The 5,000-nt window shown below is 38.6% G+C and overlaps 1 long non-coding RNA gene across 1 annotated transcript in view; it reads right to left on the bottom strand.

The window, feature by feature from the left end:
- Nucleotides 1-1,425: 1,425 nt before the first annotated feature.
- The window catches only part of LOC119572920, a 101,270-nt gene continuing 97,695 nt past the window's right edge, over nucleotides 1,426-5,000 (bottom strand). The window contains exon 4 of the long non-coding RNA XR_005228742.1: nucleotides 1,426-1,462. This is a non-coding gene — a long non-coding RNA (uncharacterized LOC119572920). The remainder of the gene's footprint in view (nucleotides 1,463-5,000) is intronic.

Consider the following 5,000-nt stretch of genomic DNA (forward strand, 5'->3'; position numbering starts at 1 on the left):
TCTCTCTCTCTCTCTCTCTTCAACACCGAGAGGTTAAATCTAGGTTTGCCGCAGGATATTCCGGTGACCAATATCACATTCAACACATGGCTGATGTCGGGAAAGTGATGGGAAGAGGGGGGGAGGGAGAGGAGACGGGAGCAGGAGGAGAGGGAGAGAGATGAGACGAATATGGGAGGAGAGGGAGGGAGAGAAGACGGGAACAGGAGGGAAGGAGAGGAAGGGGAATAGAAGATATACAAAAGAGATAAAGATATACATATTTACGTATCTCATTCGCCCTTCGTTCACTGTTTGGTTATCTGCTCTATAACTGGCATTAGAAAATATGCAAGCGTCTTTTCCTGAGGCACATGAATTCAAAATAGTTTTTTCCATATCTTATATACAAGAGCACATGCAGAAACCAACGCATGTATATGCAAATCCACCACACGTAAATGCGCACACATAGGCACGCATGAAAATACACACATGTACACATACATACACGTACGTAAACACACACACATACAACACACACACACACACACACACACACACACACCTAGCCGAGCCTGTAGGACCAAAGAGAACCGGGAATAAGGGATTTCCACCTCTATACATGAGCTACAAAAGGCTCACTTCCCCTCGCTATGATGACGAGCTCTTAAACCGATGTGCAGTCATGTTTGTTTGTTTGTGTTCTTTAATTTGACATGACAACAATGAACAACGGCGAGAGTGGGTGGGGTGGGGAAGGGCTGGATGGAGGGGTAGGTAAGGGGAGGAGGGAACCAGAAGAGAAGGGAATAGCGAGGCAGAAATGTATGTGTGTATGTGTGTGTATGTGTCTATGTGTGTTTAGTGTGTGTAAGTGTTTGCGCGTACATGTGTGTGTTCAAAGGTGTGTTGGTTTGCCATTTCTGTAGGTTATTTTTTATTGTCATATCCACTTTTACATGAATCGGTGTTTTACGGATGTTTGTGTTGAGTGATCTAAGGTCGCCAACTTGGCAGAATAAGGTGAAAACTCATTTCTCTCCTTAGTTTGTGTTATGCAAGAAAAAAAAATATCCGAATGTATCACAACATTTATCTTCAGAGACTCAGACCATCAATGTCTCAACGATACAAACCTATTTCGAGAACTATTCAAGTTCCCCAATGCAAATCTAAAATAGAAGCAAAATATCTTTACAAACGATCAAAAGAAAACAAAGGAAGCTCTCTATGGATTTTTTTTTCTTAGGGGGTGGGGGAGGTGGGGGAAGGGGGGAAGCTGACAGAAAGAAGGGCAGGGGAGGGGGGTGGGGGAGAAGGTGAGGAGAGGGTCGAACGTGAAGATGAGGGCATAAAACTTTTGATCGAGTGCCAATACTTACTTTTTTCTCCTCCCTGTCTCTCTCTTTTCTTTTCCTCTATCTCTTCTCTCTCTTTTTTTTCTCTCTCTCTTTCTCTGCTGTCTCGTCTTCCGATGATTCTGTTGGGGGAGAAAAAGAGGAAAGGTAAGCATTACTGATGTAACTTCAGAGTCCAATATCTATCTATATATAGAGAGAGAGAGATAGACAGATAGATTGATTGATATAGATATAGATATATAGATGGATTAAGAGACAAATAGACAGATAAAAATAGATATAGATATAGGTATAGTATATATTGATATGAATATATATTTATATGTACACAATATATTATATATATATATATATATATATATATATATATATATATCTATATATATATATTTATATATGATATATATTATATATATATATATATATATATAGTATATATCATATATATATAATATATATTATATATACTTATATATATATCAAACATAAGTGTGTTGTGTGTGTGTGTGTGTGTGTGTGTGTGTGCGTAATTATATATGTATATATGTGTATAAATGAATAAATAAATAGATAAATGAATATATATATATATATTATATATATATATATATATATATATATATATATATATTCTATATGTGTGTGTGTGTGTTGTGTGTGTGTTTGTGTGTGTGTGTGTGTGTGTGTGTGTGTGTGTGTGGTGTGTGGTGTGTGTGTGTGTGTGTGTGTGTGGTGTGTGTGTGTGTGTGTGGTTGTGTGTGTGTGTATGATATAATTATATATATATATATATCTTTATCTATATATATATATATATATAATATATATATATATATATATATATATATATACACTCACACTAGATTTATTGAAAATGAGACAACAGTTTCGAAATCTTCCAGGAGAGAAAAGGGAGAGGAGGGAGTATAAAAGAGAGAAAGGAGAGGCAGTGAGATGACCACGGAGCAGGTGAGGACAGACGAAAGGTCAGGTCAGGTCAGAGGATCGGGTGGACTATGCGCAGGGTGGCCGGCATAAGTGAGAATTCGGAGGATGTGGGAAGCGAGGAGACTATCAGCAGAAGAAAAGCAGCTGTTCAAGTTGAAATTTAGCAAGAGTTTGACTGAGGATGATTCCACCAGTCTGCGGGCGTGGACATCAGCGGAAGGGAAGACGATACGCGCAGCTGACCAATCCATCTGATGGCCTGTGTCCCACTGATACCATAGTATCAACACGGTAGAATGGGTTTCACCATTCGTACAAAACACACAAACACCACACAAACTATATATATATATATATATATATATATAATATTATATATATAATATATATATATATATTATTATATATATATTATGTGTGTGTGTGTGTGTGTGTGGTTTATATATATTATTATATATATATATATATATATCTATATATATATATATATATAATTCATCATTATATATATATTATCATATATATATCTGTAATTCTCTCCCCCCCTCTCTTCCTATCTCTTTTTTCTGTCTCTGTCTCCTTCTGTCTAATCTATTTTCTATCTACTCTCTCTCTTCTCTCTCTTCTCTCTCTCTTCTCTCTTCTCTCTCTCCTCTCTCTCTTCTCTCTCTTCTCTCTCTTCTCTCTCTCTCTTCTCTCTTCTCTTCTCTCTCTTCTCTCTCTCTCTCTCTCTCTCTTCTCTCCTCTCTCTCTCCTCTCTCTCTCTCTCTCTCGCTCGCTCTCTCCCTCTCTTTCTCTCTCTTGCTCTCTCTCTCTCTCCTCTCTCTCTCTCTCTCTCTCTCTCTCTCTCTCTCTCTCTCTCTCTCTCTCTCTCTCTCTCTCCCTCTCTTATGTGTGCCTTTGTGCTTTGGTATGAATATATGAATGTTTTTAGATACTCGAAGTAGACTAGCAACATAGCGCTGAAAAATGAGAACAGTATACGATGCAGAGCACAGATGAAATGAGAAACAGGAGAAGGAAAGCAAAGAAAAATGAAAATAACAAAAAATAAAAAATAAAAGATAGGAGGCGTGGAGGAGGACGAAGAAGAGGAAGTTGTGCCATAAATTACAATTTGGAATTTTAATATCCAATGCGAAGGGCAATGTAATTTATGAGATAAAGTTACTCTTCAGAATTTCGTAATTTCATTTTAATAATTTCATTCAGTCCTGTTATTTTCGGAAGGTTCAGTATATCATCTTTTGATTTCCCTTTCTTTCCTTTTTTCAGTTGAGAAGATGAGAAAGTAGGAAGGGGAAAGGATTGGTAACAGGAGAGAAAGAGAAGGATTTATATGCAGAGTAATCAGGAAAGATTTTTGAGGGAGAAGAATAACACAATAGAAAGAAAAGCTTTAATGCAGCAGGAAAGAAAATTATTTCTTAAGAAGAAAATTAACTAAATAGAATATTATTAAGGGAAAGTTCAGTCGCAAAAGAGAGTAGACAGGATGAATGAAACAGTGTTCTGACATGAAAATAGCTGGTGCTGTGGGAGGATCAGAAAATGGACAGAAGACTAGATCAATAAATAGACAAAAACTAAGGCACGAAAATGTTATATGACAGTTCGTAGTCAACACGTTTGTGTACCTCTCTCTCTCTCTCTCTCTCTCTCTCTCTCTCTCTCTCTCTCTCTCTCTCTCTCTCTCTCTCTCTCTCTCTCTCTCTCTCTCTCTCTCTCTCTTAATTTCTCTCTCTCTCTCAATCTCTCTCTCTCTCTCTCTTTCTCTCTCTCTCTCTCACTCACTCTCTCTCTCTCTCTCTCTCTCTCTCTCTCTCTCTCTTTCTCGCTCTTCTCCTCCTCTTCTCTTCATTTTATCCCCTAACCCCTCTCCCTCCCTCCCACACACGCACACTTTGAAGTCAAGAGGAAAAAAAGTTTACAATACAATCCGGGAGCAGATGCTTCAAAAAATGATAGGAGTATCGGAAAACTTGGCAAGCCTGACGAGCGAGCGAGCGGGCGAGAGAAAGAGATAGATATATAGATAGATAGATGGATAGATAGATAGATAGACAGAGAGAGAGAGAGAGAGAGAGAGGAGAGAGTATATTTCTTTATCTAATTCACAGCATCCATCTATCCATTTGCCTTGAGTTCATATGTTTATAACACATGGATCACTCTACCTATCTACAAATACCGGTCATCTATCTACCTAATGCATCCTATCCATTTATCCATTTCCCTACCGAGCATTCAACCCATTCATCAATCTTTCTCCCCTGTCCATCCATTTACCTTTCCTTCCAAACTCACCCTCTCCCTCTCTCTCTCTTTCATGGCTCTCTCTCTCTCTCTCTCTCTCTCTCTCTCTCTTCTTCTTCTTCATCTTCTTCTTCTTCTTCTTCTTCTTCTTCTTCTTCTTCTCCTTACGAACTCTCTTCTTCCCCCCTTCTTCCCTCCCTCCTTCCTTCATACCCTTCTCTTTTCTTTCCTTCTCTCTCTATTTCCCTCCCCCACCCCCATCTCTCTCTCTCTCTCTCTCTCTCTCTCTCTCTCTCTCTCTCTCTCTCTCTCTCTCTGTCCCTCCCACTCTCTTTCTCTCCCTCTCTCTCCGTGACAGCCATATATCAAAACGCATTCGCTCATAAATTAGATGGACATTTAATAAGAGTCCCCACCTCTCGTTTTCATCTTCATTGTAATCATCTTCTCCCT

Source organism: Penaeus monodon, chromosome 1, assembly GCF_015228065.2.
Source record: "Penaeus monodon isolate SGIC_2016 chromosome 1, NSTDA_Pmon_1, whole genome shotgun sequence".
NCBI classification, from domain to species: domain Eukaryota; kingdom Metazoa; phylum Arthropoda; class Malacostraca; order Decapoda; family Penaeidae; genus Penaeus; species Penaeus monodon.